The sequence below is a fragment of the Cyanistes caeruleus genome, chromosome 14 (assembly GCF_971803275.1).
Source record: "Cyanistes caeruleus chromosome 14, bCyaCae1.hap1.1, whole genome shotgun sequence".
NCBI classification, from domain to species: domain Eukaryota; kingdom Metazoa; phylum Chordata; class Aves; order Passeriformes; family Paridae; genus Cyanistes; species Cyanistes caeruleus.
Genome location: NC_141714.1, coordinates 3,718,946 through 3,739,037, shown reverse-complemented (window position 1 = coordinate 3,739,037; position 20,092 = coordinate 3,718,946). Strand labels below are relative to the sequence as shown.

At 38.8% G+C, this 20,092-nt stretch overlaps 1 long non-coding RNA gene across 1 annotated transcript in view; it reads right to left on the bottom strand.

The window, feature by feature from the left end:
• LOC111929324 (uncharacterized) overlaps nt 1-20,092 on the bottom strand; it is a 45,448-nt gene that overhangs the window by 17,126 nt on the left and 8,230 nt on the right. The window lies entirely within an intron of this gene.

Sequence of the window (20,092 nt, the reverse complement as noted above, 5' to 3'; positions counted from 1 at the left end):
CTGCCTGCAGCCAGGACAGAGACAAAGCAGAGCTGCCTCTGGAGTCTGGGATAAAGGGACAGGCAGATGAATTAATGGGAAACTGATAACAGGGTATCAAACAGCACCCTGCTCCTTACCCACAAATTCCACCCAGCAGGGAACTCCCCAGCCAGGGTTTGGGTGGTTTGGGATAGAACTCCAGCCCTGCTGCAGCACACAGCCCCCACAGGCAGATATTCAAGGTCTTTTCTCAAATTCAGTGGCATCAATCTGTTCATGACCAGTCAGAGTCAGAACTGCTGGAGCCCTCACTGTCATTCTCTGCCTTTGGGAATTTGTTTTTTTCCTTTTCTTTAGTGTAAAAACCTAAAAGATCTAAGTAAATACTATTAAATATGATACATGGGGAAGGCATTTATGAATTTTTTTTATATACAAGATGATGAGCTGGATCCTGCTCCTCTAACCTATACAAAACACAAACTGCAAAGGAAATTCTGCTTCGTTTACTTAACTGGATCAAGTCCTGCCCAGCAGAATCCCTTTATGTCCCTGTAGCAAATAAATTAATTTAGAAAAACAACTTCTCAAATTAATTCTTTCCAAAGTGACATTAACTGTTGGCAAAAGAGGTGGAGAAGGAAAGGAAAAGAGCTGCTCGTGTTTTACCTGTTCAGCCACCTGTTAACTGAAATGAATGAATAAACTGGGCACTGCTGGGGAATCCTTGGATTGCCTGAAGAGCGCCCAGAAAATCAGCTCCCATTCAAAGACACACTGCTGACTGATTTATATAACTTAAATTACAATTATATTCTATGCAAAATAAGAATAGATCAGACTGTGAAGGCTAGAAACCAGTTTAAAAAATAAAAATGCTTTAAGCAATGTTAGCACTCCAAATTCTAGACAGAAACAAGCTTGAACACTGACAATAACACTGGCAAAATCTATTTGAAAAACCCCTAAGCTGTGCACACATTTGCAAGGTTCCCCACTCCCCCTCCCAAGATATTGCTAAATATTGCCTTCAGACTTTAACAGCAGTGCAGATCCAGTACAAATCCCTTTGTGTGAGCAAAGATGTTCTGCTAGAGATGTGCCACAGCACACAGCTCCCCACAAAATCGTGGAAGTCTGCAAAACAACATGGCAGAAGCAGATCTACAATTAACAAACAAAATTTGACAAGGCAGTTGCTGGATCTGTACTTATTTTTGTATTTTTTTTTACATTACAAGCACTTACCTGATGTCTTGTGCAATGTGTTATAAAGATATTTCCTAAAAGATTTTGGCAAATGAATTATGTAGCTGAAATGTAATAACGAAGGTAGAAATTTGTCCTGTTATCAGTCACACACATTCAAGCAGAAACCCAGTGCAGCACAGTAGATAGAACTATAAGCTCTGGGATCTTCTCATTCAACCAAGATTGCTTCATACAAAAGTTGACAATACACTAGTGAAAGCCATTGTTGATATTCAACATTTTTTAAATAGCTGAACAGAATAGACAATAAGGCATGAAGGAAAACTTGGATAGGAGGCTGGCCTGGAGTCTGGGTTCAGAAAGGGAAAAAAAGCATTAAAAATGGACAATAAATATGTGGTTCTCATTTTTTGCCCTGAATGTGTCAATTAACTGATCTTTGCTGTGCTGAAATTCTGCTGGTTTCATAGGGAAAATAAAATATAAACTGTAACTTTTTAATTTCATCAATTTAAGTCTAGGTGCAGCTTGAAATACTGGCACTGAGAGAGACCAATGTTTTTATGGTTCACATTCACCATGAATTAATACAAATAAAGGACTTTGCAACATCACTGAAAGATCCTCCCATTAATTGTCAGACCCACCTGCCCAGGCTGAGGAGATCACACATTTCAGTCCTTATATCAGAAAAAGGATTCCTGTGAAATACTTCTTTAAACTGTGAAAAATCCAGAATTTGTATTTCCTGTTATTGTGTCTGAGCTCCTGATTTCCTCAATAATAAAAAAAAACAAAACAAAAAAACCCCAGAGCACTGTACCCAGTCTTTGAAGGAGTTCATAACATTCCAGAGATCTTGCAGATGGAAGATAATGGCTTATTTTAACAACTTTTTATATCTGGTTTGTTTTGCTTAAGATTTTAGTGCCAACAGGGGAAAATCCCACCTTGTCCAACTCTGAAAATCTGCATCAGCACAAACATTTTATTTTTTCTACTGGCTCACCTGAAACAACTTGTGTAAACCATAATAAAACTAGCAAAGGATGAGTTTAAACCATTTTATTTCTTGATCATTTAGCTATGGCAGCAAAACTTTCTACTTTTCTCTTACTCAGAACTGTGTTATTTCTCCAGCTCTGCCTTGGTTTTCATTGCATGCTGCCTCACCCATGCTGCAGGTATTTGGTATTGATTTCTCCAATATTTAATTTTTAATTTATTTTATAGGAGAACAGGTAATTTCAAGCTAGACCAGGCTGTTTATGATGAATGTTGGCAGGGTGATTTAGCATGGGAAGATTTTTGTTTGTTTGTTAACCCTGCTGTATTATCCACTAATTCTGCTGCTGAGTTCAGAAAGTGGAATGTAACTGCACTTCATAGAGCATTTTCCCCTCTTGCTTTCAGTCCTCTTAGGTTTGTGACTAGAATTTAGACATCACCTACATTTTTTACCCTTCCCTGAAGAAAGGCCAGTGCTTGGTTTGTCTGTGCTTTGTGTCTGCTGCTCTTCCAGCAAATATCTGGAAGTCCAGGTGTGTCCAGAACTGGGAACTGAGCACACACATTTTTGTCAGCACCAGATTTGCCACTGATGTGATGAATGCAGGAATTGATCAGCAGATCAAGCAGAGTGCCAGGGAAGGGATTCTGAGCAGGGAAGGCAGGCCTTGATTACATCCTCCTAAATGGCTGTTACCTGAGTCCCCCTAAAAATATTTCCCCTAAAGGCAAGCACTGAAACCAGCTGAGGATTCTTTGTGCTGCTGCAAAGCACAATGGCTGCAAGCACTTCCACTTCACTTCCATTTCCATTTCCATTTCCATTTCCATTTCCATTTCCATTTCCATTTCTATTTCCATTTAATTTCCACTTCCACTTCCACTTCAATTTCCATTTAATTTCCATTTCAATTTCCATTTCCATTTCCATTTCCGTTTTCATTTCCATTTCCACTTCACTTCCATTTCCATTTCCATTTCCATTTCCATTTCCATTTCCATTTCTATTTCCATTTTCCTTTCAATTTCCATTTAATTTCCATTTGCACTTGCACTTCCACTTCAATTTCCATTTCCATTTCTGTTTTCATTTACATTTTATTTCCATTTCCACTTCAATTTCCACTTCAATTTCAATTTCCACTTCCATTTCTACTTCCATTTCAATTTCCATTTCCATTTTCATTTTCATTTCTGTTTCCATTTCCACTTCCATTTTCCTTTCCACTTCCATTTCCATTTCCTTTTTCCTTTCAATTTCCATTTAATTTCCATTTTCACTTCCATTTCCACATTCACAGGCCCCTCTAGGACAGTCCTAGGAGAGACATTCCCCACTTTAGTTGTATTTGCCAATCCTTACTTTGGCCAGAAGTCACCCTCAGACAGCAGAGATTGAACAGGAGCCACTTTGGGATGGGGTCCATTACGAGGCATCACCACAAACCAGATTTTCTCTCACCTTGGGGACAGAAGCTGTGAATAGAAATGATCAAATCACTCAAGCCAGGAGAAGGAAAGCTCCTGGTCCTTCCATCACTGCAGCTGGAAGTGTCCCACAGCAGCTCATCCATATCCTTGGGTGTTGGAATTCACACAGAACCGGTAGAATTGCACTAATATTCGTAAAGCTGGCTCTTACCAGAGTTAAACCCTGCAAATTGTCCAGCCCATGGTGAAATGTATTTTCCAAGCTAGAAAAGAAGCAAGTTTGATGCCTCCATCCAATCAGGAAGAAATCAAACAAGTGTGGGGAATTTTGCTTTGAAGTGGCCTTCAAGTCTAAGCCATACAATGATACCTGCAGCTCTTTCACTGAAATTAATTGCATTGATTTTCAATTAGTTTGTTGATGTGGGTGGACATTTTCACGTGCCAGAGGATTGTGCCTAAGCCAGCTAGAGATGTGACATCTATATTGAACACTTCCCTTTTCTCTTGTTCCTATGAGATTATAAAACATCTTTCCACAAGAAGTCTAAACATCAAGTGTCAGTGTAATTTGCAATACTTTTTTATGTCTTTCTTCTTTCTTGACACTTAGACTGAATAATTTTCACTATGATTTGCAATCTCAACAATTACATAAACTTCTGGGTTTCATCAGGGCAGGAAATCTCCTAAAGAGCTGTACAAGATCTTTTTATGCAGCAGTGCTCGTAGGCAAAACCTGGTTCTAAAAATGCATTATTGACTGTACTCCACAGCTACGTGAGAAGAAAGCAGAATATGAACCTGAGCCCTTTTTACATCTTATCCAAAGCTGTGAATCACAGAGCACCTCAGCTTTCAAACAGGCAGAAGACTTAAATAAGGAAAGGAATCCACCACTGGTTTTCTGGGTCAGGTTCCCCCTGCGTTATTACACAGATGCTATAGACACACTGTCTGTTTAAAATTTGCCTCTTCTTAAAAGGATGAGAAATTCTGTTCTCAAGCCCCCAGTGCTTCACCCAGTGGAATTCTAAAATTGTCAGTAATAATTCTGTAAATTATGTCTACAAGAAAATTGCAGTTCTGTCCTTCTGAAGGAAAGGATTATTTTACCACGCAGCTCAGCGTTCATCTCTGAAAATCACTTACTAGGCTGCTCTTGGCAAATTCACAAACTGCAGTTGTCAGGACCATCATAAAGTTGTATGCAACATCAATTTAACGATAACATTACACTGGTTTTCTCTCCAGCCTTGCATGGAGCCTGTGAATTTGTGGGAAAGAGATATTCAATACCAATGTATCCCTGAACAATGCAGAAAATGACAGATCTGTGTTCTGAGGACATAACATACACCTTGTCCACATTTCACTTGGGTCTTTTCAAACAGCTGCCAATCCTGCTTCCAGATAAGTACAGAACATTGCAGGTATTCAGAAACTGTTTAAATTATTTTAAAGTTTTAGGTTACTACTTTAATTGGAAAGTCTTAATTTTCCTCTCTTCCTAAAGCCACGATATGAATTCTCCTCTCATTGTTATAACGTTCTGTGATATAAGCCTGCTATAATTTAGCACTCAACTGCACTGAATCCCATTATGAAGTCTCATCTTATATCACACAGGATATATCTGAGTATAAAACATAAAATGCTTAGCTTGTAAGGATAGGGAGCTTGTCATCTCTTTAATTTGATCACTAAAGTGGAATTTTGGATTAAAAAAAAAAAAAAAAAGTTGGACTATAATGGCAAGATAATGCTAAATATCCAGATTTTTAAAATGACTGACACGCTGTGCATTGCAGAGATAGAGATACGTGTGACCTTCACAGAAGTTAATTAAAATATGGAGAAAAGAAAAATCAAACTGCTTTTTTTTTTTTTTTTCCCCCAAGAAGTGTGTATTTCAAATGTCCCTGGCCCTAAGCAGAATATGGGGTAGCCCAGCATTTCCTATTTACCATACAAAGTCCCCCTGAACAACTTCTCTCTAGAGATTTTCACAGGGAGGGTGACTCTGTCACCCTGATATTTCCATGTTTAACAGAAATCCTCTTGTGCACGTGTGACATCCAGGCTTTGAACATTCAGTCTGCTCTCAAGAAATCCTGGGGTAGATCTTAAATGAAACTTTTGGGTTGACCTTGCAATAGAAGCATAGAAATGTTTAGGTTGGAAAAGACCTTTAAGATAATTGAGTCTAATTGTTGTTACTATCTAATGATTTCTTCCCTTAATATAATTATTTTTAATTTGCAGTAATAAGGGTATTGCAGTGATAAGTATACAGACTTCCTGATTTACTGAATTCTTTTGCAGCAGTAAGAAAAAAAGTGTTCAAAATAACGTAACACAAATTTAAACAATTTTATTCAAACTATTTTATTTTTATCAGTCTGAAAATTCAATGAGTGTCTTCGAGTAATATTTGAGCAAAAGCCATGAAGAAGCTTAAAAATCAATGTTTGCTTGCAGGGGCTTCTCAAATTTGAAGCAAATTACTTTTTGTACACTCACTGCTCACTGGCTGCTCAACAGCTGACATAAGTTATTTGAAAATGCCCAGAGCTCTGTGATACACGGATTTGGGAGCCCTGAACAGGGAAATAATGCTCAGTGTTCCACAAAGTGTTTCCAGGATTGCCCCAGATTTCATAATCTGGGCTGGAACAAACCTCATTTTTTTCCTCCACCCCCCAGTCCCAGAGCTGTGAATCCCATGGCAAAAACTCTCACCTATGCTATAGAAAATCTAATACAAGCCTTTGTTTTCTTACTCTGTTCCACCTCTTGCCACAAGAACCAAGAAGCTGAAGAGATGGAACGCTGTCCTATTTCTTATTGGAGCTGTTCTAGGTTGCAAATCAATTAAATATTGTTTCCACAGGAACCAGAACACACCTAGGTCTGCCACAGCTCAAAAGAATGATCCAAGCATGGCAAGAGGCCATGGAGCTCTTTGTACTCTCCCAAATCTCACCCTCAGCTGGGTTCTTTCCACTCTGTCCATCCACAGCTGTCTAATTTATGTGGATTATGAAGTGTTTCACACCCTCAGCAGGGCTGGAGAAAGGAAATTTATGACAAAACCAGCAACAGCTTCATGGTCAGCTTGAGATGGTCCAGGTGGTGCAAGGGCAGCGCTACAAGAGGTTGTAAATCAAAATATTCCAACAGCCTGCTGTTCATGGAAAGTCACCTTAAACTTGAGAAGCCTTTTCCACTGAAAGTCTCTCCAAAGTGCTCTGATCCTGTCAAAAAGTTTTTGTTTCAATGAACTGATGTTTTCTGACCAAAAAAGAACCTTTGTCTAAACATCCCTTCAGAGCACTGATGGCAAATATGGGGGTGAAATAAAAGATTTGCCACTGTTGGATATAATATTTATAAAAATGATTGCAAAAACACGTTTCCATTGAGGAAAGGAAAAAGTGCTAACAATGTGTGGATAAATACTTGCTGCTCACATAAAGACACTTTTTTTTTTCCTAGCACAATCATGGAGCATAAGACATGGAGGTGGGCTTGGGGGAAAAGATGCAATAAACAGTGGACTCTTTTTTTTTTTTTACAATAAATTTTCATAAAAATATCTACAAAAAGGCCAAGTTAGCAGAGTTGGATATTACAATGTATTTGATTAATTTTTTTCTTTTTTAATATAAAATTGTCAGATAATCTTGTCCTATAAAAATACTACATTTTAAAATTCACCGTGGAGCTGTCAGGCTCCCACAGCCTCTTAGAGCTGGAGCTGGTACTGAGCTTGTGCTCCTTGTCAAAATTTAATGAGACGACCAGTTCTAAAATAATTGAATTTTCATATCAGAGCGAAGCAGGATTACTCAGACAATAAAAATGCTGAGTCCTGTACTGTTACTGGCAAATACCTTTTGCTTTGCTCATGGAATCAGTATGTAAATGTTCAGGGTTTGTATTTAAGGCATCTTATGCATTTAGAGTTGTAGTACTGGCAATAATTTCAAATGGTGCTGTTGATAAGTAGCTGGGATTTTTTTATTTTTTTTTTTTTTTAATAATGTTCAAACTGTAATTTGTTTGGTGATTCAGGATAAGCATTTGGTTTATATTTTATATAAATGTTAATGCACTTGCAGTTTAATTATATTTCTTAACTTTCAGCATTTCAAAAGTAGAATTTGAAGGCCACTCCATCAGATTGTCTTGCTTCCATGGAATACTTATGAGTACAGTCCCACTGACTTCTGACTTTAAAAAGTGGAACTGTCCCCAAAGTTAATGCCAGCTCCAGAGGGTGAATATGTGTGCTGAGGCATGAAGAGCAGGACAATGCTGGATGTATTCCTCAGCTTGCAGGTTGAAAAGTCAGAGACAAAAGGTTCCCATCAGAAGTACAAAAGGATTAAAAACCAAACCAAAACCAAAGCCCCACCCCTGACTGGGACTATTTACATAAATGCTATAAGAAACACTAAAATGTACTTCAGCAGTGCAGGGCTTGGTGCTGCAGAAAGGGCTCATTAAATGAAAATTATTTAATTGATTAAAGGGATTCTCAAGAAATCATGAGGTTGAATATTACCAACACCTTTATTTCCTTTTCTTGTTTTCCAGAGATTATTATGAGGTATAAAACTGCAGGAATAAGGATTGCTAAACTTTTCCAGCTGCCCAAATGTCTGGGACTGTCTTAGCATCAGAATTTTCCTTGACTGTGTGAAGCTGTGTTGAGTTTTCAATGTGAGCAAGAAGATATTTGACTATAATTCACAAGGGAGGAGAGCTCCTAAAAAACTCTCAGAACACAAAATGCCTTTGAAACATTTTTTCATGATGTTTCCCAGTCCATTTTCCTACAAAACACCCCAACAGTCTCAGTATTAACACATAAAGCAGAGTTAATTAGCCACATCAGATTTTGTTTCCTTATTATGTTTTCCTAATTTATGTTTCCTTATTTTGTTTTCCTACTTCAACAGATGTTCATGTGTAGCCACCTCATATACACTACAGAAAGTCCATGAAAGAGAGGGGAATTTGAAAAAAATGCATTTCCAAACCCAAAAAAAGAGTCTGTGAGGCAAATTCTAAGCACTGACAAAAGGTGAACTGAAAAAGCCTCTGCTGCGGCTGCTGTCCTGCCTGGATGGCAGGGAGGAACCTGCACTGCTCCATGGGAGATGTAGTTTAATCCTGAATTTGTTGGAGTCAGAGGCACAGAGAGTGTGCCCTTATCTCTGATACCTGGCTCTGCGTACAAGAAAACACTGAATTTCATATAACATCCTGAAAACAACTGTTAAATAGAAAAACTAAGAGTTTGAGTGTGTAAATTAGAGAGTTTCTTATGTCACTGGGTGAAAAAGTTAAAGGTTTAAACTGGTTTAAGAACAGAAGACAAGATGGAGGATTTAGGGTGTTGTCTCTTGTCCTTCTTCTTTCTTCTTCATCTTCTTCTTCCAGAGGTTTTTGGGTAGTAATAAGTGATTGGATAGAGAATTCTGCAGTGCAGCACACAGGTGTTGGGTCATTGGGTCACTAAGAAAAATAATTTACTTGGCATTTGTTAATTGGGTAAATAGACATATAAAAGACCTTGAAGAAGATCTTTGTTGGCCATTTTGCACCTTTCTCTTAGTGCACACAGCTCCTTGTACCCTGTATACATGTAATGCAGGTAAGAGAATAATAAACAACCAAGTCCAAACAAGAGAAAACTGCCTCTCTCTCATCAATCTCAGTCCAAGGGGGAAAGAACCCAACCACGAGTGTAAACAAGAATTTACAAGTGGAAGAACTGCAGGAAAAAAAGATGTTGGAGTCAGAGGCACAGAGAGTGTGCCCTAATCTCTGATACCTGGCTCTGACATCGAAGAAAGCACTGAATTTCATGTAACACCATGAAAACAGCTGTTAAAGTTAAATAGAAAAACTAAAAGTGTGTGTAGATTAAAGAGTTTTCTTAAGTCACTGGGTGAAAAAGTTAAAGTTTAGAGTATAAGCTAGTTTAGAGAACAGAAGACAAGATGGAGGATTTAGGGTGTTGTCTCTTTTACTTCTTTCTTCTTCATCTTCTTCTTCCAGAAGTTTTTAAGTAGTAATAAGTGATTGGATAGAAAATGTCACAGTGCAGCACACAGGTGTTGGGTCTTTGGGTCACTAAGAAAAATAATTTACCTGTCTATAGTTAATAAAGTGAGAATAAGTATGAAAATAAAACTGCATAGTTTGAAGCCATTTTGTGCTTTTCAAACCAACTTAAGCCAAGCGATATTAAGTTAAACTTTAACAAAAAGTCTGGAAAAATCTGCCAAGTCTTTTAATGTATATTAATAAACACAAAAAACAAGAAGCTAATGACCCTTTATAGTATCACTCCTAAAAAAGAACTAAGATAAAGGAAACTCCCCTTTGAGAAAATATCCCAAAAAGCTCAACCCTAAAGAAACCAAAATTTCCAGCAACAGAGGCAATCTGAAAGGAGACTAAAGCTGCTCCTGTGTTTCACTGGGATGATGGCAGGGCTGTGGGGGAGGTCTTGTAGGACCTGTAGGGCCAAGTGAACACCTGGATTTTTTGGGAAGATATTACAGGAATACTGGTTGGGAAAGTTATTATTCATAATGGCATTAAATGGAGTTGGGTGGTGAAGTGTATTTGTTTTTCCTGTCTGCAATCTAAACCACTTCACAGTTATAGAATTGATATTTCCATGATCTTTCCATCTGCAGATGAAGATGACCTGTAAATAACATCTTCTCTCTCAGGTGAGGTTTCTTTACATCTACAGGTGGGGCCAAGTAATGTGGATATTGTCCTGTGTTACTACAAGTTAAGAATCATAAAATCACAGAATTACAGAATATTTAGGGTTGGAAAGGACGTAGAAATCAATTTTGACAACTTCAGGTTGTCTGTGTCTTTTCTCATTTGCCTCACACTGTCATTTAGTCAGACTTTAAATTCAGTGTTTTGGTACCATGGCACCTGAGTTCCCATATCCCACTGATCCTTAAGACAGAATATCATATTTACCAGGAATTAAATCCATTTTTTTTCACTCTGTTCCTCCTGAAAGCTTTCCTACTCGAGTATGACTTTAACAATACCTTACATATTTCTCTCCCTCAATTAGGAACAGATTTAACATGCTGAAAATTGCTGCTGGCAGGAGCTGTGTATCAGTAATTAGGTGTCACCTCCGTGCCCTGGAAAATGCTCTTAAATACAGCAACACTGAGCAGTGGACAACTGCATCAGGTGACTCAAAAAATCAGCAGCTTATTATTTCCTGAAATGAACTGAAAAATGTTAGTTGTAAGAGACAAATAAGATATAAAATCCTGTGACCGTTTCTTAAAGCCTGCAAAATAGGGAAATATTGCAGTATTTAATTGCAGTATTAAAATAGGGAAATAGGATTAAAATAGGGAATAGGAAATGAACAGTTAGATCAAATTCTGGATTTCAAAACACAAGTTTCTACCCAACTAATCACTTGCAAGGAAATAAAATAGAAATATAAGTACAAGACTGAGGCTTTTCATGCAGATACAAAACAGGATAACTTGGAAAGGCCCCAGAGTGAGCAAGTGAAAACTGCAGGTTCCAGAGCAAGAGATATTTCCCATTTTAGCTAAAGGATACTGCCTTGTGTCTTTTTTTTTTCTCTTTATTTGGATGGTCTTTTCCCAAATTTCCAGTTGGAAAAGCTATAATAATAGCTTTTCCAACTGGAAATAATGACGCTTGTGCAACTGAATATGATGTTTGTGCAACTGAAAATTACTGGAGAGATTTTTGGGTGGGTTTTTTTGTTTCCTTTTTGGTGTTTGTTTGTTTGTTGGGGGTTGTTGCTGTTTGGTTGGTTTTTTTTTTTTTTTTTGACTTTTTGTTTGGTTTTTTGGGGGGTTTTGGGGTTCTTTTTTTAAAATGGAATTTAAAGAAAACTTGATTTTGTGTTAAAAGCCTAGGTGGAAGCAGTCAGCTGGTTTCACTGGCTCTGTGAAACCAATAATTGGCAAGATCCAGAACAGCCAGGAGAAGAGTAACTGAGCCGGTTTTGAGTTGCATTTATACCAATTGCACAGGGTGAGTCACTTCTGCAAAAATACTGAGTTCTATCAGTGTACAAGAATGCATTTGGTGCATTGGATTTTCAAAACTTGCCTAAGTTGTGACACAGCAGCCGAGAAAAGGCAGGTAAAGCTCATTAATCTTTATTAAACAGTTTAAACCCTCTGGGGGTGAAGACTTTTCAGCCTGAACCTGAAACTCAGTGTTGCTGCTGTTAGTAATGATGCATCACTACACCTTCCCCTCCCATTTGGCATTTACACTGGAGCAACTTCTCCTCGGAGCACTTGTGTGATAAAACATCATTTCTGTGTACAGCTGTGACCTCCTGGGGGTTTGGTGACAGAATGCTCATTTGTATGTAATCAGTCCCAAAATGCATTTTGTCCCACGACTAAAAAAAGGTAAAAGAGTCACTAATGTGGTCTTTTAGCCCTAACAGACTTTAATACCCCGTTTCTTTATCGCAGATCAACTTTATTATAATACAGTAATTACACAGGGGGAAAAAAAAAGTAATGATGATAATGTCAGGCACATTTAACCTCCCTTGGTGTCCCATGATTCTCCACACTGAGGGCTCAAGGAAAGGCCTTTCCTGCCTTCCAGATAACTGGATGAGTGATTATCCCCCTTGTTAATGGGCAATGATAGAGAAAAGTCCTCCATATGGGCAGAATATTCATGAGGGGGCTGCACCAGCCGAGATAAGGACAGAAGATGCCACAAGCAATCACTTATGAGAGCACCAGGAAAGAAATATTCACTCCTGGGGACACTGAGCCAGGCTGGGGGGCTCTGGGTGAGGCTGGCAGGAGGACACAGCCATGGCTGTCATTTGGGGACAGGGACTGAGCCCAGGGCTGGGTTTTACCCGTGAACAGTGCTTGGCACCACGTCCTTCTGCTGGAAGGTGGCCCTGTCCACCAGGCAGGGACTGGGGGATCTTTGAGGTCCTTCCCAAGCCAAATGGTTCCAAAATTCCATGAGAATTTCAGCTGCCATGTGCCAGGGTGAGATTTACCTCCACTGGGAATCCCAGCCCCAAAGCCATGGACTTGTCCAGGTCCATGGCAGTGGCTTTCTTTGGGAGAAGAATTGTCCCCAGACCTGAAGGGATGCCCCATATCAGAGACTCAGAGGATCTTCAGGTCAAGGTTTTCAAGAAAGGAATGGTATCACTCTCATTTTTCATCCCATTTCAACAATTTCTTCCCAAATGGGATGGATATTTTGATGTTTTTAAATCTTCCTACGTCAATAATCTGAAAAATACACAATTTGCCAGTCAAAGGTTCTGAGGATTTTGAGATGTGCTATTTAATTTTTTTTTTTTGGTTAGCATTTCTCAATATTTTTAAAAATTAATTTCTTAAGAAAGAGAAGTAAGTTATTATGAAAAGAAAATGTCATGTTGATAACTGTGACATTTCTCAATTAAATCCATACATGGGAGGCACTCTCACATTATGCTTTTATACATTGATGACTTCTTAGACCAATCACACTCTGGAAAATAAACTGATGGTCATGGCTCTTATTAAAGCATCTCTTCTGACCACACAGAACAAGACTCAGCCCAGGAAACTTTTCCTAGAAGAAGTGAATTATGGTGATGGGGGATGTGGTATTCCCTGTCATGGTTAATGGCTCCTCCATTCTCTGCTGTGGCTCTTTCCATTCAAAGTCCTTTTGAATGGCAATGTTATGCACTGAAATAACTTGTGTAATGTGATCAGCTCAGCCAGGACCAGCCATCATCCACACTGCTTTGACAATAACCTCACTTCCTTGACACTGATTTTAAGTGAAAAATGGGTTTCTTATTACACAGACTTCTGTTGGTAAAAAAAAAGACAAAAAACCAAAAACAACTTTTTTTTTTCTATGACAGGTTTTTGCTTTCATTAAAAAAAAATATTTACCATAAACTCTTCCTGGCCAACACATATATTTGGGGAAAAAAAACCCCAGACAACCAAAAACTGACCTCCCAAAAATGCTTTCCTAATTCTATTCCGCTATAAAGCACCAAAGCTGAATGCTTTTCTCCCAGCCTGGGAAGTAGCAAAGCTGAGAATTTCATCATAAAACTGGATCTGAACTGATTGACCTGAAGTTCTGTTGAATTTCTACCAACCTGAATCAAAACTACTTCAGTCAACCACCAATCTGAAAGGATTTGTGTTTGAGCAGGTACAAATTGATGGAAATTCATGATTTAACTCACATGGACAGGCAAAGAAACAGTTTCTCACAGTGTAAGGCTGTGAAAAAAACAGATTAAAAAACGTGTGGTCACTGCATTGAAAAGTTTTTGTCTTTTCCCCTGAGAGGAAAATGCCAGCCTGGTGTAGAGGCACCAGGGAGGGGCAGCTCCACCTGCACATCTCCTCCTTTCTGCACTGCCACCCAAAGCAACCAAAAATCAGTATAAAAACCTTGTAGGACCCATTTTGGTGCATCCTACGGTCCCCTGGAGATGTCACAGCTCGGATGCACACACACACACACAGGCAGGCTCATGGAAGAGACTGGAAGATTTCTCAGGATGCCAAGTCCTGAGCACTGGAGGGGCTGGGCTGAGTGTGGATGTTCTGTGCCAGCATTTCCAGAAGTTTCAGCCCCACAGCTGAGGTGGAGCTGTGTCTGAGGGTTGTGCACATCTACCTGCAGCACCAAACAATATTTGACCTTTCTTTACACACAGCAAATGTGTTTCATTTTTTTTTTTTCTTTCCTGTATCAATAGAAACATAATTTTTGTTATTTCCAAAAGAAAAAAAAAATGTACTAGATTTGAAAACTATTTCTGCAGAAGTCCTTTATCTGCCTCCCTTCAGAAGTGCAGCAAATCCTAATATGATTTATCGAAAGTCCTTGCTTCCAAAAGGCATTGTGGCCACTGAAATAATGAACTACTTGAAAGTCACATTTAATTTACTTCCAAAGAAACAAGCTAGCATTGCTCAAGGTTGCTGGGGAAACAGGAAAGCTGCTTTAGATCAGTTTGCAGCAGAGAAGACTTACTGATATTTTGCAATTTGTACACGTTCACCATAACTTTAACAATCTCTTATTTTCAGAAACCCATTTCTGATTTTGTGCTAAATATTTGTCTTCATTCCTACAGCATGGCCTTGTTTTCAGCTGTGGATTCAGATTCATAAATTTGACTTAAAAATGAGCAGGTTTATCACAACTGTGTACATGTTTCTTCTTTGGGGGCCCATTTATCAAAGAATGCATCCAATTTCAGCCCAAAAGAAGCCCACAGTAGGCATAAAAATCTCATTTCTTGGGAACCCACAGTACCAACGTTGTTGGCAATTTCAGGTGGTCAGGCCCTTCCAAAATCTTTTATAAATCTAAAGGCCCTTAGACTTTCCTGCTTTAAAGAAAAGTTCTAACAATTTCCAGAGTTGTAGAATTCTGTTACTGTGTTCACTTAGTGCTCTGCCATCAGGAAAAAGAAAATCACATTTGAAGCCACAAGGCGAGCTCTGCTAATCCTTCTCCTGGAGACAAATCAGGACCCCCTTCTCCATCAGTTGCAGTGCACAGATGTGATTTAACACGTACACATCTAATTTTATTCCCATTTACTCAAAGTTGCAGTGGTGGAATGAATGGAGCAACAGAGAAATGGGGAATCCTGTCCTTGGCAGTAAGAGAAGATAAAACAGTTCTGCAATGTTCCTCCCTAGAAGAGTTTTCTCACAATATCCAGTTTTATCCAAGAGATCAATCTCCTAAAATCATGTCATGATTTTACATGAGTTTCATGTGTAGGGATAGAAGAATTCTCTGTTCATTGTTATTTAATTATGACATTATTTATCTTTTGGAGTCCCAGGATTACAGCAAGCGTAAATTAAGTTCAAAATTAACAAAGGAAAATATTAACCAAAATTAAAATGCTTAAAATAATAGATGGCATTGAGTCCAGATCGCTCTCAGTCTCATAGAAACACAGTTTAGAAAATAGCCTAAAACAAGAGATCCAGAATATCTCTGATGTAGTTGCACCTTGGGTCTTATTTTTTCACAGATGCTTAAGCAGTTGGTGATATGTTTTGAAATATCTACCAAAAAAACCCCCGGTTTTTCTACCAACACACTTCCAGTCCAGCTCTTGGACATAAAATTTAATCTCTACCCAATTTTCTTGGTTTTATTCATTAATTTTCATCCATACATGTCATCGAAGTGCTTTTTTCCCCCCTCCCTATTCTTTGCCTAATTACACATTTGGAGACTTTTGGTGACATTCCATCAGATGCTCAGTTTAAATGTGTTAAATTATTAAATGGAATTATTTTCTGGTTTAAAATCACTGTATTCTTTAAGGTAACCATAGTGCTGTCTTTGACAGAACACTGTATTTTATTTCTTTAAATCGTGGTGCCTTTATCCAGTAAGATGAACTGAAGAGAGAAGAAAGCAGAGGGATGTCAAAGGTAAATGGAAGTAAGAGTGGAGGTTTGGACCAGGTCAGCTTTGAAGGCAACATGGACAATGAATAACAGAAACACGGAGGAATGAGAGGAAAAGTCTCCGAGAAACTGAAGATAAGGTAAAAAAGGGCTTGTTGAGAAAAGATCTTAGAAGAGAAAGACACCAAGCGCCTGGGAGGGTGTGAGCAGGAAATCCGCTGCTGCCCCAGGGCATGCATGCCTCCCTAGTGCTGGGCAGGATGGGGGACTCCTGCCTGCCCTGGAAATGTGTCCTGATCCCAGGGAATCCTGGAAACCTGCCCAGAGCTCACTGCCCATCCCCTCACAAATGCAAATGTTGTGATGGAGGATAACACACCCGACAAAACCGATAACACAGGGGTGGGGACCTGGGTGTGACCCTCAACGGGTCAATCCTGCTCTATCTGATAATAATTTTATGTTCAGAATCGTTTTCACCTAAAGCTTTCAGAGCTGAGAATGTCCTTCCCAGATTTTCATCTACAGGAGGAGATGCAGAACAGAGAGAGCTCTAGGAAGGAGAAGAAAAAATGGAGATGCAAAAGGATGTTATAGGACCAAAAAAAAAAAAAACCAAAATTGCCAAGTATAACTTGATTATTCACTGATAGCTAATTTAGAACATAATCATCTACTCCAACCTGAAGAGTAAACCCCCAGGAGAGGGGGGTTCAGTGGAACTCAGGCACAAGGAACTGTTTTTTCCTGGAGCATTGATAGATTAACAAATATAAAGGATTCCAGGAAATCCTCTTCCATGTTCCTTGTGACATAAATTATATTGCTACAAAAGTGGGTAGCTAAGGCAAATTTCAGAAAGAATTCTTGGTGGCCATTTACTGAATAATAATAATGACAAAATGCCATCTAAAAGCAGCCTTGCAATCCTGGACTGGGAATGATTCACTAATTAAAATTCACTTAGGAAGTATTTCACAAAGTAATTTACAACACGATTATGTACTTTGTATTGTTGTCCCTCTGGTGTTAAAATCAATACATTCCTATGGTTTGACAGCATTCTTCATTGCTTAAAAATTACCTGGAATGTTATTCCAGGTTAATTAATGGAAAACAGATTTTCTGTGTGTGTGTGGGAAAATTAAAAGGAAGACAATTAATAAAAGATAAAAAGATCAGAGTTAATTAGGTCCAGTCAGTCCCCAGATTGACTCACCGAGGGCCAATACTGCCATACTTTGGTTTATTATAGAGTAAAATCAATGTATTTTCTATTGATTGTGTTTTTATCTGATGTGTGTTAGTTATTGTGGGGTAGTGCCCACTCTGAACAACACCTCATTACCTTAAAGCTGGATTAATAAGGGCAATTGCAAAAAACAAGTTGTTTTTTGGCCACAAAAGCAAGCAGTTCCACCAAGAAAAGTACTGCCCTGTCCCCCTGAATTATCTTTAAGATAATTCATTAGATATCTGGAGGACAACCTTGTTTTCTTGAGGGAAAACCTCTAACAGCTGCCATTGCTCAGAAAGCACCATCTGATAATACTTTTTCTATTCAGAATACTTTTCACCTAAAACCTTCAGAGCTGAGAATGTCCTTTCAAGATTGTCATCTACAGGAAGAGACACAGAACAGAGAGAGCTCTAGGAAGAAGAAAAAATGGAGATGCAAAAGGAAGTTATGGGACCAAAAAAAAAAATAAAATAAAAATTGCCAAGTGCAACTTGGTTATTCACTGATAGCTAATTTAGAGCATAATCATCTACTCCAACGTGAAGAGCAAACACATTAGCACTGAAAAACATCACCTACTGGAATAAATACACGTATTTATAACAGTATTAAGAGAATCTATTAAGAGATTTCTGAGTTTTATACCTGGAAAACTCCACTTATCTACTGTTAAAACAAATTTGTGAAGTGCAGACTCCTTCGTGCCTGTAGCCCTAAGAATTACACAACTGTGAATAATCACACTCAGAACAGAACAAAAATGGGTAATTATTATCTCCATATTGTGTTATTTTACAAATTAGTATATCCTGCATCTCTTTGGAAGGAAAATGAGGGGAAAAAAATATATTTTTGTGCTGTTTTTGTAGACCCAGCAGACAATAAACGGATCCCTCATGAGAACACAGCAATGCAAAGTGTTGCCTTGGGCCAACAGAAGAAAAAAGAAAAAAAAGGGGAAAAAAAAAAGAAGAAGGAAAAGGACAAAATGAGCAGGGAAAGCATGAAATTCAATGGAGAAAGTGATTTAATTGCACGGAAAAAGAAAGGAATATTAATACAGGGAAAACGCTCCTGTGTGAAATTAAGGGTGTATAACAGATAACAGAAAATACTTTTTTTTTTTTTTTTTAAAAAAAAAAAGAGCCACGGTAATGTCAATTTAATTGAAAATGCTGCTAAATCTCCCTGTATTACATTAGTGTGCATGTTAAGATTGGTGTGTCCATAAAGGCACTCCAAGAGGAGCACACAATGCCATGCTAATAGGGTTAGGTGCTCAGAATATAAGGTAACATAAGTGCCATTTGATGCAAGAGTTGCTAGGGAAGGCTATTTTTTTTTTTTTTTTTCCCCTTGCCTGTTAATTAAGTGAATTTAGTGCTTTTGAAAGGTGCCAGATTGACAATCCCGGGGACTGAAGTTCTCTATTCATGGAGCCCAGGCGAAGCTTCCTGAGGCTGCCCCTCAACCTTGACCTGCAGGGCTCACCTCCAGCGATGAGCCGGGCTGGGGCTCGCTCCCAGCCGCTCATTCTGCGCCTCTCCGGGGAGGCTGCTCAGAAAGGTGCTAATTAGGGCCGATTGGCAGCCGGGGTTTTGTGCCCGAACACCTGGCCATTAGAACCGGGAACACCCGCTTTTCTCCCGGCCCCTAACGAGGGAGGGCATTTTCCAGCGCTGCTGACCCGGGGCTGAGGGAATAGGGACAGCAAAGGCAGCTCAAGGATTGCACCGGCTCTCACCCAAGTTTTATATATATAAATATATAGAGATTTTTTTTTTAAAAAAAATAATAAAATATGATATCCATCCAGCTGCCTTGATGACTCCTTTCCCAGAACTCTCCTTCTTGACTTCTGCTTTTGAAATGGGAATTCTTTCATGGCTGTTGATCCATTTTAAGAGAATGTGGAAGGCTCAGGGCAAAAGCAGAGAAAGGCAATAAGTATTCCAGCAAAGCAGCTCGTGCTGCCTCAGGCTGATATAAACCTGGAGAATGACAGTGTTGGCACAGCCCCCACTTCCCTCTGCCATGGAGAAAGGGTGTCCGTGTCCATTGGAGAAAAGGAGCAGTGGGAAGGGTCTGCTGTTGAATAAAACATTCCAAAGGACCAAAGCTGACTTCTGCTTGCTTTATGGCTTGTTCCAGGGCAGAGCTTACAATACTGGTTTTGCCAGAACCACTCACAGCTCCTAAGTTTTTGGATGACTGGATGCACATAATGACATGTCAGATAATTTCTTTTAATTCTACTTTGGTGCAGTTTCTATTCCCTGGTGATGATAACCATTATCAGTTTAACAGAAAAATTCCCTGAAACCCTGAGCCTTTTGTAATTTCTTGCCTTTACTTGATTTAGCAGAGACAAGTCAAATAAAATTCCCCCTTTAAATAAGGGAAGAGCTGAGTTGATGAACCTACACTAACTAATATAGCACAGTTCACTTTGAAATAAAAGATTCTTTAAATGTGTATGTTTTAGGTTGTTTTTTGTTTTGTTTTTTTTTTAATCAGAAAGGGCTGACTCCAAAGGGCTGACTCCAAGCCTTTATTCTTTTTCACCTCTGTAAAGGTGCAATAGAGATACAGCAGCTCAGTGTTCTTGACATCAGCAAACAGGCTGAAAAAACATTATCAGGAGAGAGCCAATCTCCTATAACAGTTGAATAGTACTCGCCCTGGTGATAAAGGTTTGGGTGAAAGATGAAATGAAAAA